The following is a 23148-nucleotide window of genomic DNA, read 5'->3' as shown; positions in this document are numbered from 1 at the left end:
CTGGTTGAAACACTTTAAATAAAAGATCCAAGCTAATTTCAAGATGTAATTAATAAGAAACGAAAGAGTTAAAAGAGATGGAATAATAGGATGTAATCTTTTAGGCTAATAAACTAATTCAGAACACTTGGATTACAGACAAAAAAAATTTCCAATAAGCCAAGGAGGGAACAGATACTCGATTAAGTTCCTGTTCTTATGTTATGGCATATGATGTGGGGAACAAACAAAAGCATGGTGATATACTCTAAGTAGACTGTGTTTAAAGGAGAAACAGACATTGAAGCTTTCACATAAGAATTCTTTTTTTTTAATAATTTTATTATGTTATGTTAGTCACCATACAGTACATCCTTAGTTTTTGATGTAGTGTTCCATGATTCATTGTTTGCGTATAACACTTAGTGCACCATGCAATACGTGCCCTCCTTAATACCCATCACCGGCCTATCCCAATCCCCCACCCCCCTTCCCTCTGAAGCCCTCAGTTTGTTTCCCAGAGTCCATAGTCTCTCGTGGTTCATTCCCCCTTCTGTTTACCCCCCCTTCATTCTTCCCTTCCTTCTCCTACCGATCTCCCTGCTATTTCTTATGTTCCATAAATGAGTAATATTCCATTGTATATATGGACCACATCTTCTTAATCCAGTCATCTGAGCATCTCGGCTCCTTCCACAGTTTAGCTATTATGGACAATGCTGCTATGAACATTGGGGTGCATATGGCCCTTCTCTTCACTACATCTGTATCTTTGGGGTAAATACCCAGTAGTGCAATTGCTGGATCATAGGGTAGCTCTATTTTTAACTTTTTAAGGGACCTCCACACTGTTTTCCGAAGTGGCTGTACCAACTTGCATTCCCACCAACAGTGTAAGAGGGATCCCCTTTCTCCACATCCTCTACAACATTAGTTGTTTCTTGCCTTGTCAATTTTTGCCATTCTAACTGGCGTAAGCTGGTATCTCAGTGTGGTTTTGATTTGAATTTCCCTGATGACTAATGATTTTGAACATTTTTTCATGTGTCTGTTAGCCGTTTCACATAAGAATTCTAAGAGGAATTTGCTCATAGTGATGCTGGTGGGATCCTTTCATACTCAGTATTGAGTCCCAAGAAATAAAACATATCCAAATTAAAGTCATACATTTATCTCCTGTGTGTGGTAGTTGTTAACTCACGATCCCAGACCAATTCTGGGAATTTATATTTTTCTGATTTAGGTGCATTTCCTCCCCTTTAATCCAAACATACTGTTCAAAAGGCCCAGATGACCCGGGGCACTTCTTAAAAGTTGAAGTATTCTAATACTAACATCTTCTGGGAGAGAAGTCCATTCTGGCAGTGTCAGGGGAAGGGCTCACAGGTGTCCTGCTGACCTGCAGTTCCTGCATCCTTCTTGTCAGTTTCCTGTAATCTACCACCTTTCAGGTTAGAATGGGGATGATTGCTGATACTAGGCTTTCTCAGAGTGAGGGAGGAGCAAATTTAATTTAATTAATTTATTTTTTTTATATTTTATTTATTTGACAGAGAGAGTGGGGGGAGCACAACAAGGGGGAACAGCAGAGGGAGAGGGAGAAGCAGGCTCTCCTGATGTGGGGCTCAATCCCAGGACCCTGGGATCATGACCTGAGCCAAAGGCAGACGCTTAACTGACTGAGTCACCCAGGTGCCCCAGAACAAATTTAATTTTAAACAGAACAACTTTAGCATAACTGTCCAAGCCACTCTAGATTCTCAGGATGCTGGATGAACAACAATGGGCACACAGTGAGCTGTTTAATTTTATAACTCCCTCATTTGTGATCTGACACATTTCTTCAAGAGACCCAGGAAAATGTGCCTGTAACTGATGCCCTGTGGTTGTTGGAGGAGGTCATGGAAAGGGCGTGACCTCCAGTTGACCCGAGAGCTGAATCCAGGCAATCTGAGGCTCCCCACCCCTCCCCCGTCCTTGGAATATACCGTGGCCCGTGGTCCTCACAGCTGTAGCCAGCTGAAGGACGTAGCCTTGAGACGTGAGAGCACCTGCTTTGTACAGGCATCTGAACCCAATGAAGGCCTCTATATAATGTTTATGACTCTGGCTAGCGGGCGTGCAGATCTACTCTTCTTGTGGCGGAGGAGATAAGCCCGGTAAGTTCCCCTGTTTGTGAAAACTGCCCCCTACCATGTTGGAGTGGCCTGCCTCTGTTCTCTGGTCTCCTTTCCCTCTGTGTTCGTGTTTGGGGGCCAGTTTGAGGTTTCACCGGGGGCAACTCCCGCGGTTTCCAAAGAGCAGAGGTTGCATTCTTGGTATTTGTTTTCCATGGCAAAGTGTTTATTGAATACGTAACAATTGTCTGATGAAGTTTGATATCTAGACACCCATTTAAGAACAATGATCTGAGTTGCAATGATAATCTGATGTGATTGGTTGTGGAATTGCTGATTTAGGAACTCTCCTTGTTTCCTGGCGTCTTTGCTTGCATCCTTAAGCATTTTCATGTTGGTGCTTGTGGTCCTGTTGGCTTCATACATAGCAAGTCTTGATGGGGAAGCACTAAGCCGTTATCAGATTTTTTTTTTTCTAAATATGCTATTCTGGTCAAAGTGATCTGAGACCATTATTCAAGGAAGCAATGTCTCTGTTTTCATGAGTCTTGGAGCACGTGGATAATTGCAAAAATGTATTTGTGTGCAAAATAAACTTTAAAAAGTGGTCCAGAGTTACTCAGCTGTAGGTTTACCAAAACAAGATCAAAATAACTATTTATAAAAATAAATGTATAAACCAATATCTCCATGTCAAAAGAACTGATTAAAGGGTTCTACTTCTCTGGACTCTGGGAAACAAACAGGGTTTTAGAGGGGAGGGGGATGGGGGGATGGGCTAGCCCCGTGAAGGGTATTAAGGAGGGCACGTATTGCATGGAGCACTGGGTGTTATACGCAAACAATGAATCATGGAACACTACATCAAAAACTAATGATATACTGTATGGTAACTAACATAAATAAAAATAAATAAATAAATGGTTCTACTTGTTTTATCCGTGGCTAACAAAGACAGAGCTAATATGGTAAGAAACAGACATCTACTTGATTTATAAGACCCTTGCAATACTTCTAGATCACTTATTATGTGTCAGGAAATATGCCAAGCCCATAATAAATATTAATTCATTCCAGTCCCCACAATAATCCTATTAGGTATGGAATAATGTCCTGCTTGCAAGTGAAAGGAAAAATGAGGAGAACGGGAGGGAAAGGAAGGGAGACACTGTGGAGACTAACCAGTTGCCTGCTATAACAAAGGACTAAAATTTGAACCCAGTTCTGCCTGGACTCCAGTGATTAAACTTTTAAAACCATCTTTTATTAGCATCTGGGCTAATTAAGGCTGGGATTTGGTGGGCACTAATTAATTAAATTAAATAAAGCCTGAGATGATATGCTAGGTTTTTAAAGCCTTTCACACACTGTAATATATGTGGAATTGTTGATCAATCATAATTCTTTGCGTATTTTGTCTGTATGCTGTGTTTATTAATAATGTTCAACTCCCAAGCATGAATAATTCCTTTAAAATGCCTTTAATAAGATATAATCAAGATTAAACAGAATTGTTTTTAGATGGAAACTTTAAATATTTTGTATTGATTTTCATTACCAAATTTTTTCCCACCGATCTGTGTTGAAGTTTAATCTAGTAGTTCTGTTACAAACAAAATTTTTAAATGCTACCTTTTATAGAAAAAAAAATCATAACTCCTAGAAATGTTAGAGGCAAATCTAATGTTAGTGGCATAGTATACATATATTTTCTTTCTCATATCTGTAACAGATAACCTGGAGTTTGTAAAAGAGTGACTTAAGAGTGATATTTGGGGGAAATGCAAGTTGCCCTCCAAGTTCTTACTTTCACCTTTAAATTTTATAAAAATTTAGTATTTCAGATTAATTTTATAAATTTGATTAAAATCTGTTAGATTAAATGTTTGCAGTTGATGGTAGAATTCTTTTACCTATGTCCTCTTTTGTGACATCTGCTGACAATTCCTGGTATTGCAGTGCTCCATAATTCATCCTTATCTCCCTTCTCCAACTGTCCAAGACTTACATATTCAGATAATACCAATTTAATTCACCTTAAGGAACTAAGTGGGTATCCTTGACTAAAGAAGAGTTATTATAATATGAGACCCAATTCTAGAAGAGAAATGAGCACTCCAGAGGCTGAGGAATTATTCACTTAACACATTCACGTATTTTCTCCTCATCGTTTGGCACTAAAAGAGATATCCTACATTTTATCCCCCTGAAAACCCCAAACTCCTTCTATGTAAGAATATTATATATAGTAATATTTACTATGGGCAGTCATCAACCACTCCCCCTAATGACATCATGCCACTCAGATATTCTCCACAATATGACAGTTATGTGATTAAAACTGTGCATCAGAGTAAAACTGTGAAGAGATAGAGTCTAAATCCATATTAAAAATGAATGAACTGTACCTAGATCCCTGCACACATCGGTGCGTACAAAGCAGAATGCATGAGCAAACTTTTTATATTACCAGGAATCCATTTATCCATAGTCCCATCAGTCAAATTCAGATACTTGTTGCCAGTTCCAAGATTTATAGGCTAGAGCCGGTTTTTGAAATTGCTTTGTATTTCCATTTAACAGCCAGGGCAGCAGCATGTTAAAATTTTGCCTTGGTCTCCTTGGAGCCTATTTATAAAGCTAATTTGTCTCCCTGGACATTTTTTTTTTCCTCCCCTCTCTCATTCAAATGCCAGCTCTAGGCTTCCGAATCATTAACTGCCCCCCCCCCCTTTTTTTCTTTATCCCAAACAGAATACTGTCCTAGACAATGCCATTGCAGGACCGTGATGATTCCGATGATCTAGTCCTTCCAGGCAGGTTACAATGTTGCCTTCTGGCCGGAGATGGATTCACTGCCCTCCCTGCAGACATGCAGGCACACACACAGAGCACGGGGAAGTACACATTTACTGTACTGGCTGCCTTGAAGAAACTGTAGCTAACCACCTTATTAGTATTCTTGCCTCCACCGTGTCTCACTTGCAGCATCAGAGGGCTGAGCAAAATGCAGTAGAACAGGGACAGACACAGCTCTGGCAATCATCTCAATGCAGGCTGCCGAGTGTTGGGGGTGGGGGATGCAGCACATCAGGATTAATAACCTTGCCATAATCCGGGGCACCCTGCGAGCAAACACCTCTGCTGATTGACCTGCTCCTGGCTTGATGAATCTGCCTGGGGGAGAGGGATTCGGAATCTACCTTGTCCTGGGGGCCCCCCTGATTTTGGATGTTCTTTTGATCCTACACCGATCTGGGAAGGTAACCGTGAGCCCTACCGTCTGCAGCACCCAGCAGCTATTGGAGGTTACTACTGACAGTTTTCATTACACTGCTGTGTGAGTGTGTGTGTTTGTGTGTGTTTGTGAGTGTGGGTGCCTGCTTTTGCGTGAAAGAGGATGTGCGAATGTCCGTGAGAGAGAGAGAGAGAGAGAGAGAGAGAGTGTGTGTGTGTGTGTGTGTGTGTGTGTGTGACAACCAAAGCAGGTATATCGTACAGTAGGAGATTTCAACAGCGTGAAAATATTCTCTGGGCACTTGGACTCAGTCTGTAGCCCCCAGCCTTCACCATTCCCTTCCTTCCCCGCTCCCCCTTTCTCTTTTTGCCTTTGATGAGTTTTTGGCTTACTTTTTGGCGGAGTCTCTTGGACACGTTTTTTTGCTGGTGCTGGAAGATCAGATAAATGGAACCTTTGAATACTGCTTATTTTTCTCCTATGTGACTTAAAAAAAAAAACAAGAAGAAAATAGAGTAGTGCAAGATAAGCTAGAGGATTTTAAATTTTCCTTGGTGAACTTTGAGGATCCATAGGAAGGTAAGTCACGGGACTCCTGAGATCTTGGTCCTTGTTTTCTTGCAATGTTTGCGCTTTCCTGTTTGTTTTTGGAAATCCATATGCAGTTTATAAGTGCGTTTTTAGAGCCTGTCATGCTCAGAAGAACTCAGTGTGTGGCATTTTGGGGCTATTTTCATGCCAAGGAGATTATTTCCATTTGTATAACCATCCCCCATCCCTCTTCCTCTTATTTATCTAACATTTTCACAGTGAATTCTGCTTCTATGAAATCTGGAAAAAAAAAAAAAAATTCCGGCCTTCTCCCTCCCTGAAATGCTCTCTAAATTTGGGGGGGGGGATCAGAAAAGCGACTGGCAGAGGCTCTGAGTAAGAGGCGAAAGTGTGTCTGCTCAGAGACTCAGGGTGGGGGTTGGGGGTGTAATCTGGACTTTTACGATAACTTAATAGTAGACTTTTTTTTCCCCACCCATGGCACTTATTTTTTTCTGGAATAGTTAAATCTCCTCTGGAGAGTAGCGAATGTGTGGAATACAGAAAAGCTGTTTCAATAGCTCTTAATTGGAACAAATGAGAACAAAGTGGAAATTGTTTAGTATTTTGAACCTCCTTTTTTGCACTGATTCGCTTGCAATCGCATCTCATTAACCTTTCTGAATGCTGTGTCCCCTGATTAAGACTAGTGTCTCTCATTTTGGAACATCCCCTTACCCTGCGTGGTCCCTAGAGAAGGCAGTGCAGTTGCAAATTGCTCCTAATTGTCTGCTCTTGGCTGTAAAAGCAAGCAGGCGGCATCGGGAATTCAGGTGACTTTTGTCAAACATCTTGCCTAACTCCGTCCCTTTAGTGTTTCCCGGTGGTTTTCTGTACCTCTTTTTTTTCTTCTTTCTTTTTTTCTTTCCCTTTCCTTCAAAGTAAAATGCAGATAGTGTTTTACCTATTTCCATCCCGAGGTGATTTAATTAAAGCAAAGTAGCATTTCACTCTGTTAGCGTCTGTGTTCCTGGAGCTGTATTTTTATCTCTGCACCAGCATCACTTAGCTTCTCCCAAGAAGTGAGAATCACTTGTAAATATATCTCTCAAATGCTGAAACCACCCCCCCCCAAAAGCAATAGAACTTCATTCAGTCTTCCTCCGTCAGTACAAGTGGATGGTTTATCCTAAAAGGAATGGTGAGATTTCATGGAGTGTTGGCCAACTCGAACTGTTACTGTGAACATTTTCATGGAAGAGCTGGCAGGTACGTTAATGAGGCAGAGGAGCGCTCACAGAGGTGTTTCCAAGTGGGGATGTCTATGTGGGGATAGAGAGATGATGCAACTTGTAACCTGAGCTTGCTTCAGAGACAGTTGGGGGTCAGAGACGTACTAGGGCCTCCAACTTGAGAGATGTCAGAGCTCATACTCAAAACATTAAGACTATTTTCTCTAAAAGGGATTTCCCCCTAATCCCGAACTAAAAAGAAAGAAAGAAAGAAAAAACTTAAAGATGGGCTTATATCCTGGTCTTGCCATGGACTATCCCTTCTGTCTATCTGATGTTTTTGCAAAGTGGTATGAAAGAACCCATCTAAGGAGGGCCAAGGTTAAAAGATGCCTCTGCAACCCCCCCCCCCAGTTGGCATTTCCTCCGCTCACTGCTCCCCGTGAAGCTACTATGGGAAAACTATGTCGTGTCGGTGTAATGTATGATCTGTCATTCTTGTCAACTATTTCTGCTCAGGATATTTTCATCTGTTACTCAGAGATTCCAGTTACATTTCCTTTATCAGAAAGTGGCTTTTTTTTATTTTTAAATGACTCGAAACCTAGGAGAAACTCCAAATAAAATTTCATTTTCTTTGTGGAGCAAACAACCTGGGACTTGTGAAACCTGAAGGCAAATGTCCTACATGTGCGGGGAAACACAGGGTACCCCTCTGAGGAGCTTCATGCTCTGGAGCTTGGGGGAGGGGCTGGGGGGAGAGGGGGTTTTGTCCAGGGAGTGGAGTTCCCCATACTCTGCCTGGACCATCACCTTCCCGTTGGTTGGGCAGCTCCTCAAGAACATGCAGCTTTTGGTGACCAGGACCAGGTACAGGGGACAGTATGTTACGTCTTTATTTTGTGTGGGGACTGTTCTGAATAAGGAGAAGCCCCTTGAAAATGTCGTTCTGGAAGTTGGCAAATTAATGCCTCTTCTTACTGAGGCTATTTAATTCTGACTGTTCCTCTCCCATTCACATTCTCACCCAGGGTGGGTATATTTAGACTTGTGGTGTTGGTTTAAAGAAAAAATTAATTGCAGATTATTCTCAACACCGTCTTAAAAATAATAAGGATAACATCTTGGCTTTTGTGTATTTGAGATTTAGTAATTGTAATGAGTGAATCTTCTAGCGATAGCAACACTTTCATTATCACTTATTTTCAGCTAATAATAGAAGTGGGGTACAAGCCAACTCAGGGTATGCTGATTACAGTTCCTGCAATGAGTAAAGCATCTCCCTGGTAGGTCAAGTTTTCCTGACGGTGTTTGAGCAGTTGTAACTTTGCATCTTTATTAGCTTAGGTCAGAGCAAAGGAAAACCGCTTTCAATCAGAACAGGCCCCAGATCTATGACTTTCTTCTGTCTTTTCCAGATTTGTTTTGTGATAGAGCATGTTTTTTTTGTTGTTGGTGGTGGTTTTTTTTTTTGTTTTGTTTTTTGTTGTTTTTTAGTTTAACAGGTTGTGTTTTCTTGCTTAGTGAGTTCAGAACAGAAAAGGGAGGGAGGGAACTTTTTTTGTTTCAGTACAGGTAACCTATCGGAGTTGCCAAGGAAAAGGCTGGAATTCTCTAGAAGGAATATATGCAGAGTAATTTTTTGTAAAAGAACTAATTAGTAAAGGGATGCCTTGAGTTTGTTTATTTGGGGGAGGATAAAGGAAATTCCAATTCCTTCTCTATTTAGTTCCAGTCAGTTGGCCGGCCTTTCTGTGGGTCTTTGCTCAAGTGAGCCAACCAGGCCCAACATTCTCCAGAGTGTTTCTGTGGTTTTAAGACCGAGGGCACTTAACACATGAATGACTCTTTCCTTCTGTAACAAACAGAGCTGACAGCTGGAAAGTCAGCTACTGAGAACCTTTAAAGGAAGCCAGAAAGATCACCCCGTAATCTGAAGAGCAAAAGGGAGCTCTTGCAGCTAGCTCTAGCCCTGGAGGTGGGTGAGGACCAGGCGGACTGAACTTGAAGTTTTGATTGCTGAGTCATTACAACAGCCTGGAGCTGTGTGTTAGCTCCACGAGCTGAGGCTGACATTGGGGCTAATGCTAATAGAATAGGCTCCAGCATCAGCCTACAGCAGAAAATGCAGACTCTTGGGATGAAGTAGATCCAGTCTCTGATGACAGACGCATGCTTGTGTATTTTTACTATTGTTCTTTATCACTGAGAAATGACTTCTCAGGGTTCCCCCACTGAATTGCAAAGGAAAAGATGGGTTAATTAAAGTGCAACTAGAACAAGGGCTTTGCAATGGACTAAATCAATTCACTTAATTATCTGAATCCCCATTTGGGACCACTCAATAGTCACAGGTAAAAGGGGGGTTTGGGGGAAACTGGTTTTAGAATCCGGAGAAGGAAGGCCTTGGAGTGAGAATGAGGTGTCAGTCAAGCACTGACAGTGCTCCTTGATGGTCAGTAAGTCACTCAAAGTCTCAGAACTCTGATTTCTTCCTATACAGTTTAGAAATAAACATTCCTAATTTACAGTGTTGTCATGGGGATTATGATGCAATATTACAGAATAAAATGATCTGTAATTGCACATTGCTGTGGAAATGTAAGGGACTGTGGTAATGATGACTTCATATTTGGTTTAAGACTTTACAAAATAATTTCTTCTATATGACTTTCAGTTGATTAAAGAACTGATCTTCCTGATAGGTGAACAATATTTGTGGTGTTAAAATTGGGGTGTTTCACAAATGAGTTGACTATACCTCATCTTGGTAATTTTTGTGGAACGTTCTTGGTTGTGGGATTGTGTATGTGTGCACGCATGTGCATATGAGCTTGTATATATGTGCAAGTTATTGACCAACCTCTAGGAGGTATAACTTTAGATTCATGAAAAATAGAAAATGTGGTGACCCTAATCCACTGTTGAGTATCCAAAAAGGGTAAGAAGGACTTGGGCATTTAGCCTTTTGTCTGGAAATACACAGATCATTACAGGGTTTGTGGATTCTAGAAAACTCCAGTCAACAATGAGGCTGTTGACTAGAATTTGAGTTAAACGTGGAAACTGTACCAATAGGATATTTATTTATAATGACAACATAGGTCATGATGATGATTGTCATACCTAGTTAGGTTTGAGGGACAGATAGACCGGGGTTAAAGGACTGAGTTAGAGATAATTATGACAAGAAAATGTGTTGGTGATGAGCACTGGCTTTGGAGTTGGACAGAATTGGGGATGGATATCTAATCTCTTGGAGCCTCAGTTATCCAATCTGTAAAACAAGGACGATCAATCCTTCAATGGGCCTCCGTGACATATGAATAAATGAGTGTATATGCACTTGGCCCTTGAATAATGTGGGGATTAGGGATGCCACCCTCCAGGCAGTAGGAAATCTCCTATAACTTTTGACTCCCCAAAATTTAATAGCCTCCTGTTGACCAGAAACCTTACTGATAACATTACAAAATATATGTTAATTGACTATATGTATTATACACTGTATTACAATAAAGTAAGCTAGAGAAAAGAAAATGTTTTTAAGAAAATCCAAAGGAAGGTATATTTACTGCACTGTATGTAAAACACCCACGTCTAAGCAGACCCGCACCGTTCAAACCTACGTTGTTGAAGGGTCAACTGTAACAGCACTTGGTAAAATCCTTAACAAAGAACTGGACCTGTATAGGTAGTTCACCTATGTTCTCTCCTTTTTCTTCATCTGGCTTAAGAATTAGGAAGACCACTCTAATTTAGTGTATTTACGTAACTTATGTGGGTAGGCAAAAGCCTCAAATGTAATCTGAGAGCTAAGTAAAATGGGAGAGAGAAAGCTATATTTCTGTAAATTAGCTCATTTCATGTACCATGATTTCATCAGATCCTTTCTCAGAGCAACCAAAGTGCCCTTTCCAGATGTCACCTCACTTATGCTCAGAACTTCCAAAATGATACTGAATGTAAGTAGCGAGAATCATGTGCACCCATCCATATGTGGTTGCAGAAACACAATTCACATGTCAGCAAGTGGTGTTAACACTGCTCTTTATCTAACATCTCGTACTGTTCACAGTCAATGAAAGGATGCATGTTTATTAAACACCTACCTGGTACAAGCACTGTGATCAGTGCTGTGGGGAATCTAGAAGGCCTCTCTCTGCACATGCTTCTTTGCTGCAATTCCTGCATTTGGATGGGTCATGCTGCAGTTTCAAGGCTGTCCCCTGGAATTTGAACTTGATAGTTAAAACGGGATTAAGATTACGCTGCAAGAAAATGACCTATGTAGGTCTGTGTCATTGTGCGTGACCTTTATTTAGTTCAAGAACATATTGCAAAAGATGTAAAAATCCTTGTTCCTGTTGGTGCTGAGATGGGCTGTCAGTGATGAGTTCCGTTCTGCTTTGCTAACTCTGCGTGGCTGGTACCTCTTGACCCAGGTATTTCTGTTCTGCAAAGTCAGCTTTTCACTAGGCACGAAGGGAGCAGGGTTTTGTCCTTCAGATGGTGGGTTTTTCTATCCTTATAATGAATGGATAGAGCCTATTTTATGGCTTGCCAAGAAGGAAGACCAGAACCACGTTCCCTGCATTTTAAGGCTCCATTCTTAAAATCCAAATCTAGTAGAGTAAGAAAGGGACAAGGGATGTCAGTTGGTCAAAATAGCAAATGCTTGAGGCTGTGATAGAGGCCTGTAAACTTGCATCAGGATTTGTGGTTCGAGCAGTGCACCAAACTAAATAAATTCCTTGAGTAATATACTGCAGGTGCACACATTGAGGTGCTATCATAAATTATAATTAATTCTCATGGTCCACAAATATATTCGATGTGCCAGACACTGTGCTATGTAGGTTATATTATTTATACTTCTCAAAGAAAAGTAAGATAACGTTCCCATATTACAGATGAAGCAAAGAGTGATTCATTCCTTTGCCCCAAATTCTGGCTGAATTCAAAGTTCTGTATATTCTTCTGTGTATACATAAGGATATATATTCTATATATACACATCATATATTTTTTTAAAGTTTTTAGGTTGCAAACCCAATGTTTCTTCACATAAATCCTTATAGACAGTCAAGAAGTAAGTCTTCTCTAAATGCAAATCAGATAATCTTGTTGTCATGACAGGGCTCATTCTATCAGTGGAAAGATGTGGTCTCTGTTTCTAAGGGACCTCTGAATGGTCACCTCCTTAACCAATGGGTTCCTGATAATACTCAACCATCAATGCTCTGAGGTAGAGCCTGACGTTGACAATTACATAAATCTCATTTGAATGTTTGGTATCCTGTGCCATAGTGGCAATTGGTAACGGCAGAAGTAACTAGAGTTACAGGATGTGGGACAAAGAAGTGAGGGTCTCCTGTAACATTAAATCATAAGTAGCATTGGGCGGCATTTGCAGAATACATGTGATGGGTGTGTGTCTCAATGTTTTTCTACACATTAGTTAGGTAACTGTATGGATTACTTTTGTACCCTTTTCCTTCTCGTACCTTGTGTGGTTGTTGTAAAAAGATTTAGAAAAATAATACTTATAAGGGACCTAGAACAGAGACTGGAATTTAGTTGGTGTTCAATAAAAGATACATCACATTTACTTAAAACGATTAGTAGTAGTATGATTTAGGAATCTCCGTTTGTGACAAACCTTGTACTCCAAAGTGCAAGAGGTTATACAAATTATTACCTCACAGGAATGAACAGAAGAGTGAATATCCAGGTCTGTCTGGGCCATAAAAATATGAATGTGAGGAGGAAAATTATCTTTCAGCAGTATTGATGTCAGTGGGGAACATGCTGATGGAAACAGTGATTTGGCGTGGAGCACTCAAGGAGACTAGAGTAACAGAGAGCCAAGTCAGAACTTCCTATGCTGAGGAGCTTTTCCTATTGTCCAATCCTAAAATGATATGATCTTGGGAATGTAACTCAATGCTTGTCTATAAACAGGAAAAAGGGTCACATTTTGAACACTTGCTTTATAAAGAGAAGAGGTAACAATCTCCCTTTGACTTTGTGCTGTCAAAGAGGGAAAGAAAATTTCGACTCTGCCTTTTCTCTCATCCCTGCAAAATTTCTCTAGCTTTTCTGTGCAGTGTAGATATAGATTTTTAAATCAGTTTTTGGTGTTCCCGCTGCTCCTTTTTAATATATGAGCAAACCAGAATTCTAAGTGTTTGGTAAACCATTCCAGGCTGGGGGTTTTAAATATTTTATTTAGAACATTTTGATTTTTTTAAAATTTATTTTATTTATTATTTACTTATTTATTTATTTGTATTCGTGATGTGGGTAACAAGTCCCAGAAACAAGACCAAGTGAACACACAACGGTTCAGGGTATACTTTTTTGGAAAAATATGATTGGGATTAAAATTTTTGATCATACATGCCAGGAACCTTATAGACACTTAATGTGGAAGAAGCATTTCAGTAAAGAAAGTTTATAATTTGTTTTTATACAAATGGAAACCAATGTGAACAGGATAACAGTAAAAATGAAGTGCAAGCAGTTTGAACAATCACTTTAGTAAAGGTGAGGTTGTACCTGAAGACGAGTGAGTGATTAGTAATGCAAACAGTGGATGAATGACAAACTTTTTCCTGTGGGGGACCTTCCCTATGAATAATGATAAACATGCCGAGGAGAGAGATATGCACAAGGAAAAAATTCCACTCACGCTTCTTCTAAAGGAAAGTCAGGTTTATATGTGACTTTTGCTCAGAATCTTTCTTCTGCCGAAGAATCTGGACTATACTAAATGTTAAACATTTTATCAATTAACTCGTTCTGATTCCAGTGCCCCAGGGAAGAACATATATACAAGTGGTCTTGGTTTTTCTGAGTATCTCCTAACTGCAGGTACTTTCACGAACCGGAGTCTGTCCTGCTCGGCTGGCTGAGTTCTTGTGTTCATTTGGTAGATGCCTACCTCCTTTATCACTTTCCTCTTCCTTGACCTATCTTGCCGTACTGCTGTGCTTCTACTGGGTGTGTGTGTGTGTGTGCCCCTTCAAGTTCGATTTTTATCTTTCCCCTCACTAAAGGCACTGATGCATTTTTTTCCCCCTAAGCTTTCACTAAATGGAATTCTATATTTCCTATCTGGTGCATGTTTTTTTCCCCGAGACTCATTTGACCAAAACCATATATATATATATAATATATGTTATACATAATTATATATATGTATATATTTTTTCTACTCCTTAATCTCAGAATTATGACATAGATCTAGATTAAGACCACTTTTGCATAAGTACATCAGAGTTCTCAATGAATGCTTTTGTGTATAATATCCTTTCGCATCTGTGGTCATTTCAGTGGTATCATTTATTGATGTATTTATTGAATACCCACTGGGTTCAGAATTATAGCAGTTATAGTTTGGAACACAAACTTGTACGTAAATGACTTTTTGCCCCTCAAATATGTTAATATATTATTACTAATGTTACATTAGTAATGTAAAAAGAGAAATTAACTTGCTAAACAAGGCAGTGTCGTGTTCAGAACCAAAAACTGGAGTCGATATGAATGATTTACAGAATAAAATTATCACTGGGGAGTTTGTGGTTGGGGAGTTTTAAGGAAGAAAGCTGAACTTGGGTTTAGCCCAAAATATAATGTGAAGTGACCATTTTTCTGAAGAGGACATGGAAGAGATTAGGACTTCCCTGTGAACAGGATAAGGAAATGTCCTCAACAAGTAGTTGGTGGGTAAGAATAAACATACGGGGTGGGTCCCGTAGAAGGCCTTGGGGAAAAAAATCACAAAATTAACACAGTAGCTATCCTGCATTTAACACCATGATATTTCGGGTGCTATGCTAGGCACTTCAGTTGTGAAAAGGAAGTACGAATGATTCTCGGGGTGCAGATGAGGAAGCTCAACCTCAGACAACTCCTGATTTGCTCGGGGTCATGAGACCTACGTGCAGCACGTGATGTGTGCCTAGATGCCTCCAATTGCAGAGCCCAGGCCACTTGAGTCCTCCCATTCTGATCTTTATCCTTGCAAACCCTTAAAGCCATACAGTGTTTTGTATTTTTCCCTACTGCCTTTCAAATTGCTCTGTACTCTTTTGGGTGAAAACCATTTGCTGTAACTTTTTTTTTTTTTTTTACCTTAATTTTCCTGGAATCTTTTCTTCCAGTGATCGCCAAAAAAAGAGCTTGGAAACAAAGATAGATGTAAAGACTCCTATCTGGCATCCTCACTTTCCCTTCCTTGTCGAGATCTGAGTATGTCCCTTTTCTATTTTCTGGAAGGGGAGCTAGTGCTTTCTACAGATGGTCTGTCGGACAGACAGATGGTCCAAACTCCTCTAATGGTATGTTCGAGAGAGAAACATGTCTGCGAACTGCCAGCTCAGAATGGAATGGCACTTCACACAAGCATGAAGAGTTGATAGAAGAAAGTGTTTTCTGACCTTCCAGACTTCAGCCCCGTTCCTTAGTTTGGAATTCTTAGAGATAGGAGAGAAACTCTTTCTGCTGTGAGTGATGACAATTTCTTTTTCTCTCAAGCCAGAGGGTTGATGGCTCCACCCGAGTAAACTCAGAAATTTACCAGGGGGTTTCGTGGGGTGCCATTTTTCTTGGCTGAGGGACTGGATCTAAGATAAGGATCCAGGAGCAGCCAAAGGCAGACTATTTGAAGCTAGTCCACTCTAATTCTGACCATGTCACTGGAAAAAGAATAACAGCAGAGGGTTTTGCCCATCAAGGGGAAGCCACTAATCAAATTGATTCTTTGGTCATTATTATCAATCTCTGTGGGGCCGGTACAGAGTTACCTGCCGAGCTTCTGGTTAAATAACCCCTTGACTCTCTTCCCTGATGAGCGCAGAGCTAGGAAATTCAGAAACAGAAAAAAGGGCTAATTTCCTCTTCCTGTCTGGGGTCTGGGGACTGCTCCAGGAAAAACCAGCCCTCCTCAACGTCTGCTTTACCCCCGTGCTACCGCCCATAGTGGCTAGTGATGTAAGGATCCACCCTATAAGGAAATCTTTCCCTATGCCTGTCTCCTGTTCCCCTAGCCTTCTTACTAAGTGAAGGCCACAGAAGATTCAAGAAAGTCATGTCCAGCAACAGCTCCTATTTCTGACATTTGCTCAGACTATCCTCCCACTTACTAGCTTGCTAGGACTTGCCCATTTCCTGCTTCATTCTCTCCAGCTTTTTAAGTACCTTCGGTCTTCCACTCCAGATCCAAGTTTTTCAGCATCTACCTCGGGCTACCTCTTTTTTGATAACCTCTTTACTTTCACATCTGTATCTTTTGTTCTAGTCTGCTTCTGCACACTTCCAGTTTTATGCAACTTAGGGCTTCAGATGAAGCTTGCTCCAGTTTGCAATATTGAGATGCAATACTCAACCCTCCAGCCCTCTCGCTGGGCGTGAGGGGCAGATGCTGCCTTTGCATAATGACTCCCAGTCTTCCCAGCTTGCAAACCCTACTTCTGTATCTGCCAGCTAGCTCCTTTCTCTGTCATTGGATGTAAGCATCTTTTAAAAAGGACCATGATACCACCTGCCAAATTGGGATCATGATAACAACTAACATTTATTCAGCATTTACTATGTGTCAAGAACTTTATATTCATTTTCAAAGATTTGACTCCTTCCCCCCCCCCCAACAAAGAAAATGAGGTAGATATTATACAAATGTTAAAGAAGGAAACCTTTAGGCTCAGAGAGGTTCAATCAGTGGCCAAGGTCACATAGCAGAGATTTGGATGAATCCAGTACCTATGTCTGCAAATATTACCATATGCTGCCTTCTAAGTTTTTAAAAATATGTAATACCTGTTTTCGGAGGGGAGTGCATGGGATTTTGTGTTTGGGTAGGTAAGAAAAAGCTTTGTAAACTTTAAAGCTCTATGCAAATGTTAATTGTTACTATGTTCTACCCTCAAATTATTTATGGATGACACTGCATGTATTTATATAGCTCAGTGTAACAAATAGCTGATTAAGGAGCAATCATTTCTCAATTTTAAGGCAGAAATATTGTGGATGCTTATGAAATAGAGCTCTAAAAACAGATGTGTGTGGCAGCCTGGTTGGTGTGTCTGGTGAAATACAGTAGAACCTGACTAAATTACACTAATGAGTTGGAGACCCATTACAAATTATCACATTTGCCCAATTAGGGAAGGAGTAACAGAGAGAAAATGACTACTAAGGAAGCAAAGCTGATATAAAGGAAAGACAAAACTTCAAGGAAGCCTGTAAGATGGTAATACGCACCCCACTCACACGCGCACACACACACAGTACGATAGATAAAGTTGCTCACGTTATCCAGAAATCTACAAACGTGCAATATGGATCCATGTGTATATATGGACTGCCCGACTCTGTTGCCTCCCCTCTCATTACCTCAGTCTTACAAGAGAGAATAATGAGTGAAAGCTCATTGTCTGAGGTCGCCTCCAAAACTTTTATGTTTCTACTGGATTTGGATTTTGTTACATTTACAACATCATTATATGGTAGATTGTGGTACTGCATTTAGTTACATTTTATTATATGCTTTGAGGGTTGTCTTACCAGCCTGAACACATCAATGGGTGTTACCATCTTGGAATATTCTCAGTTACAGTACTTTGATGTAAATTTTTCCTAGAAGTCATTCTTTACATATTCTCAGGAGGCAGGGCTCTGCTTTCCAAATTCTATCGATAAACTTATTTTGAGGACGAAATAGGCAAGTTATCTCTTAACCTCCTTGGGATTCTAAAACCTCAACATTTTAGAGCTCAAAGAACAATGCTCACTTTAAATCTAGATTATTTTTCATGGAGTCTTAATAGTTTCAAAATAGACTTTAATAGAATTTGTACCTAGAAACCAATTGTTTAGTTACATATTTCATTTATTTCTACCACTTATTGAATATTCTATGTCAGTGAGAGGGGTTGCACATAAATCTTGTGTAATTCTTAGTACAGACATGTACAGGTAATAATACTATTACGTTTCATATACAGATGGGGAAACCGAGGCTCAGAGAACTTAAGTAACTTGACAGTGCCAATACAGCTAATAACTGTCAGAGCAGAGATAAGAGAAACTATGGGTTATGTTTCAAAGGCACTTACAGCCTACCAAACATATGGTCATATGCACAGCATGCTTTATGCTAAAATTATGGCTTGCAAGCCCAGATCTTCATAATTAAAATAATGGCCTACTCTAATTGCCTGCATTCTTCTCTTTCTTTCTAAACTTTTCCTTGTTACTGAGCTCTGATCAGATGTTCAATGTGATGTCCTTTTTGCCTAAGTTTTAGTTTTGTGGCTTTAGAATTTCTTTGCACTTTATCCTGTAGCTCGGACTTACTAAATTTAAAACCAACCATCTTCTGGTGCATACAGCCTGGCAAAAATGTACTTGTAGCCTTTTGGGTGAGGAAGAGGGCTATGGTTGTCCTTTTTTTCTGTGATAGAGAGAGAAACATGGCCATAAATTCCATGTATCCTGGCACGTACATACTTCTGCTGTGGGACTCCCATGGAGAAGTGGAGTCTGTTTTCTTACTCCTTGAAACTAGACTGGCCTTGTGACTTGGTTTGATAGAATGTAAGAAAAATAGCATTACAATCCAGAAGGATGGGCATCAGGAAGTCTGTAGCTTCTATTTTCCTCCCACAAAAGGAAACCCATCTAGCTAAAGGAGCCATGGAAGAACACTGAGCCATCACTCTCACTTGTCCCCATATCATGTCCTCGAAAGCCAGCACAGCTGCCAGACATGTGAGTAAGGCCACCCCAGGCCTTCCAGCTCAGCCTGTGCTCTAGTTAGCTGCAGCTGCAAGAGTGACTTGAGGGGGGGAAAGCAGAGTAAGTGGCCCATCCAATACAGAGAGGGATGAAATGTGAGAAATCTTTAAGTCTCTATGTATTGGGATGATTTATTACGTAGCAGCAGTTAACCAGAACAGGCTTACCTATTACAGAAACATTATTCATTTCCTAAGATTTGAATTGGGACGGGAATGGGCTTGTGAGTTTCCTATGTTGTTGCCCTTCTGTCTGTTTCCTGAAAAAGCGTAACCTGGTAATCTCATGGTTCAGCATCATCTGTGAATACCGAGCTCTTCAACTGCTGAGATGCTTACATAGAAACTCTAGCTTTTGCTAATCAGCAGCTTGGCATTTATGCATCTTCATTTTTTTAAATGCTTTTGAGTCCTTATTCAGCAAATATTTAGAACCTACTATGTGCCCATTCTACTCAGTGTAAGTAACATAATATTCATTATGAACAGCTTCAATATAGAAAAAGAAATCCCCCCCCCCACATATCTAGGACATTGAGTTTTACACACACAAACACACAGAATTACTCGTTCATACTCCGACATTATGGATTCCTTCTTCCTGTTCAGGTTCTTATTTGAAGGAAGAAAAAATTACCCTTCTTGAACCATATTATAATGATTTGTAGGTTTATTCAGATGTTCACATGTAATTCTCTCAGGAACCCTTTGAGAAAGGTGTTACTTTCCCATTTTACAGATGGGGATACTAAGGATGGAAAGATTATGTGATGGGTTCAATGTCATACAACTAATAGATGGAGAACACACAGTTCAAACGTGTGTTGTCTGACTTCCGCTCCCAGGACCTTTGCACTGCACCAGACCTCATACATCCAACCAGGACTGCGAGATGCCCTGGTGCCTCTACTTCATCTCCTTCTGTTTTCTCGTCCAGTTTTTCCCTCTATCACTCCATCTTAACCTTAGCCCTTCCCCTAATTGACTGGTGATTGGAATTCTGTACTGTGTCTATGGAGCCTTTTTTGCAAGAATAGAAGAACGTTGTCTAGATCTTGGAAACCACTTGTCTCATGGTGGGGGGAGGGGATCCAGCTTGCCTTGGAAAGTCCTCTGTATGGGGACATGGGTCCCTGATTTGCTTTTATTTTCTGTTTATTCAGAATTAAAATGTGAAGAGTGTAAGCTCTGGGGAAAAGGAATTTTCTCATTAATGCTTCAAGAGGAGAATGCTTCTTGGGAGATAAGAAGTATTTTCTTTGCATAGCATCTTCTTGAAACATGTGAAGAAAGAGCTGTGGTGAACTGAAGTGAGAAATCTTACTTTCTGCCGGTTCTGAGGTAGGGCATAGCTTATGTACCTGAGGTATAGGTGGCTCATGGCCAAACTAAGTGGGGGGAGGGGGTTAAGTCAGACTCTTTGCAGCCAGGTCTCAGGGGAAAGGATAGTAGTTAAGGTAGACTCTTTGCCCCATACCAACAAAGTGTCCCAATTTTATTTTTGTCCTTCCGTTACTGGAGTTAATTTTTTTTTTCTTCTAAAATCTCATTACCTTACTTGATTGTTGTACTCGGGCTTATGTAGCCAGTGTCTGTCTTCATAAATTGTTTGGTTAACACAGACTAACTGGTAGTCACTGATACTTGTAACCAAGAAGATTATGGAGTTCATCTTCAACTTTATAGCAGTTCTGGTTCTCTGGCTAAGAACCTACTGTATAAAGGCATTACTCCTTATTCCTACTTTATTTTCTCTTCAAAGCCAGCTCCCGGCCTATTTTTATAAATATTCAATCGCATTAGGGTTTACAAAATTCTCTCTTGTTTATGGAATTTACTTTTGCCCTGCTCCTAAGACTCTGAGGTTTTCCTTAGCTTTCCTGTGTTGTTTCATGTTGTAGTTACAAGCTCCTGAAGTATACCCAGAGCAAGGGAAAAGGTAACATAAAATATAGACTCACTGTGTGAAATGTGTTTCTTTCCACTAATCAGTTTCTCGTAGGCCTTTAATTCTTAAGATTGGTCATGCAAGTCAGAGTTGATATTGTGAGGTTTACGTAGCTTTTATATTGAAGGAAAGAAAACCCTATATGCTAAACTAGAAAGAGCCGTAGATTTGAAATTAGAACCCTAAATCCTTCCATTGCCCAGCTCCACAACCTAGGGCAAGGCTCGAAACTTGCACTTTCTGAAATTAACCTCATTCTTTTGTTGAATAGCTATCATACCGGTCTCAAAAGCCTCTTCTGTGACGCAGAAGATTCTGGGTATATAAGGCATTATAATTGTTAGGTAATATTTTGAAGCTAGATTAACTTTTTCAGATTCTACAGTATAAAAATCTAACAGTTGGTTTTATAGCAAGGAAGAGGCAGCAGAGGAAACGGTGTCCAAGGAGGTCTTGGACAAACATCACTGCTTTTAAATCAGCGATTATTTCTTAATGTTAATATTGGTGTAGGAAAAAATGTAAATAAACCGATACGTTTATAATTGTTGGTGGCTGTGTATGTTCATTTAATGCTTTTAGAAAGCAATTTGACTTTAGGTCATAGATTTATTTGCTTTGATCCCTTTCTGGAAATTTATGCCAAAGAAATGTAAAAAAATGCAATATACATAAATATGCTAATAAAATTGTTTATAACTAAGAAAATATCATCAACCAATATGTCAAACAAAAAGATACGGGTAAAATAATTATATGCGGATATAAGGCAGCTACTAAAGTTTATAACCTGGAAGACTTCGTGTCCTGGCAACTGTATAAAGAAAACAGGCATGCGTATGTAAATTTGCAAGGCTGAATAGCAGTATAGGCATAGCTCATTTTATTGTGTCTACTTCATTGTACATCGCAGATACCGTATTTTGTCTTTAACAGATTGAAGGTTTGTGGCAACCCTGCGTCGAACACGTTGATTGGCACCATTTTTCCAACAGCATTTGTGTACTTTGTGTCTCTGCCACATTTTGGTCATTCTCGATATTTGTGACTTTTTCACTATTGTATTGTGATCTATGATCAGTGATCTTTGGTTACCATGTTGTTTTGGGTGCCGTGAACTGCACCCACGTAAGATGGTGAACTTGATCGATAAATGGTATGTGTGTTCCAACTGCTCCACCGACTGGCTGTTCGCCTGTCTCTCCCTCTCCTCAGCCCTCCCTGTTTCCGGAGACACAACACTATTGAAACTAGGCCAATTAATAAGCCTACAACGGCCTCTAAGTGTTCGAGTGAAGGGAAAGACTTGCATGTTTCTCAGTTGAAATCGCAAGTTAGAAGGGCTTCAGCCGAGGGTGGAAGGCATACCCAGAGCTGAGACCGGCAGGAGGCCAGGGGCTCTTGTGTCCAGTGGTTTGCCAAGTTGTGAACGCAAAGGGAAAGTTCTTGAAGTAAATTAGAAGTGCTGCTCCCCCCCACACATGAATGATAAGAGAGCCAAACAGCCTTATTGCTGATATGGAGAAAGATTTAGTGGTCTGAACAGAAGCTCAGAAGAGCCACAGCTTTCCATTAAGCCAGAGCTGATCCAGAAACAAGGTCCTCTTTGATCTTACGAAGGCTGAGAGAATTGAGGAAGCTGCAGAACAAAAGTTAAAAACTGGCAGAGGTTAGTTCATGAGATTTAAGGAAAGAAACCATCTCTCTGATACAAAGTGCAAGGTGAAGCAGCGAGTGCTGATACAGGAGCTGTGACAAGGTCTATGACAAGGTCTGCAGGAGGTGTGGCTAAAATAATCAGTGAAGGTGGGGACACTAAACAACAGGTTTTCAGTGCGTATGAAACCGCCTTCTGTTGGAAGAAGATGCCACCTAGGACTCTGATAGAGAGAAGTGAGTGGCTGGCTTCAAAGCTTCAAAGGACCAGCTGACTCTCTTGTTAGGGGCTAGGGCATCTGCTGGCTTTCAGCTGAAGCCAGTGCTCATTTACCATTTGGAAAAATCCTAGGGCCCTTAGGAATTATACTAAATTTACTCTGCCTGTACTCTGTAAATGGAATGGCAAAGCCCGGATGACAGCACATCTGTTTTCAGCTTGGTTTACTGAACCTCCGAAGCCCACTGTTGAGACCTAACCACTCAGGGAGAAAAAGACAATTCCTTTCACAATATTATTGCTCCTGGACAATGCACCCGGTCACCTGATGGAAACGTACAATGTAATTCATGTTGTCTTCATACCTGCTAGCACAACCTCCAGTCTGCCACCCATGGATCAAGAAGTCCTTTTGACTTGGAA

At 40.4% G+C, this 23148-nt stretch overlaps 1 long non-coding RNA gene across 1 annotated transcript in view; it reads left to right on the top strand.

Moving 5' to 3' along the window:
* The first annotated feature begins 2123 nt into the window (after nucleotides 1-2123).
* Nucleotides 2124-23148, top strand: part of LOC148107860 (uncharacterized) — a 292963-nt gene continuing 271938 nt past the window's right edge. The window contains exon 1 of the long non-coding RNA XR_015721512.1: nucleotides 2124-2138. This is a non-coding gene — a long non-coding RNA (uncharacterized LOC148107860). The remainder of the gene's footprint in view (nucleotides 2139-23148) is intronic.

Source organism: Ursus americanus, chromosome 24 (assembly GCF_024610735.1).
Source record: "Ursus americanus isolate L20-20 chromosome 24, mUrsAme1.1.p, whole genome shotgun sequence".
Lineage (NCBI taxonomy): Eukaryota > Metazoa > Chordata > Mammalia > Carnivora > Ursidae > Ursus > Ursus americanus.
Note: the sequence above shows the minus strand (reverse complement) of the source record. Positions and strands in the feature narration are given on the sequence as shown.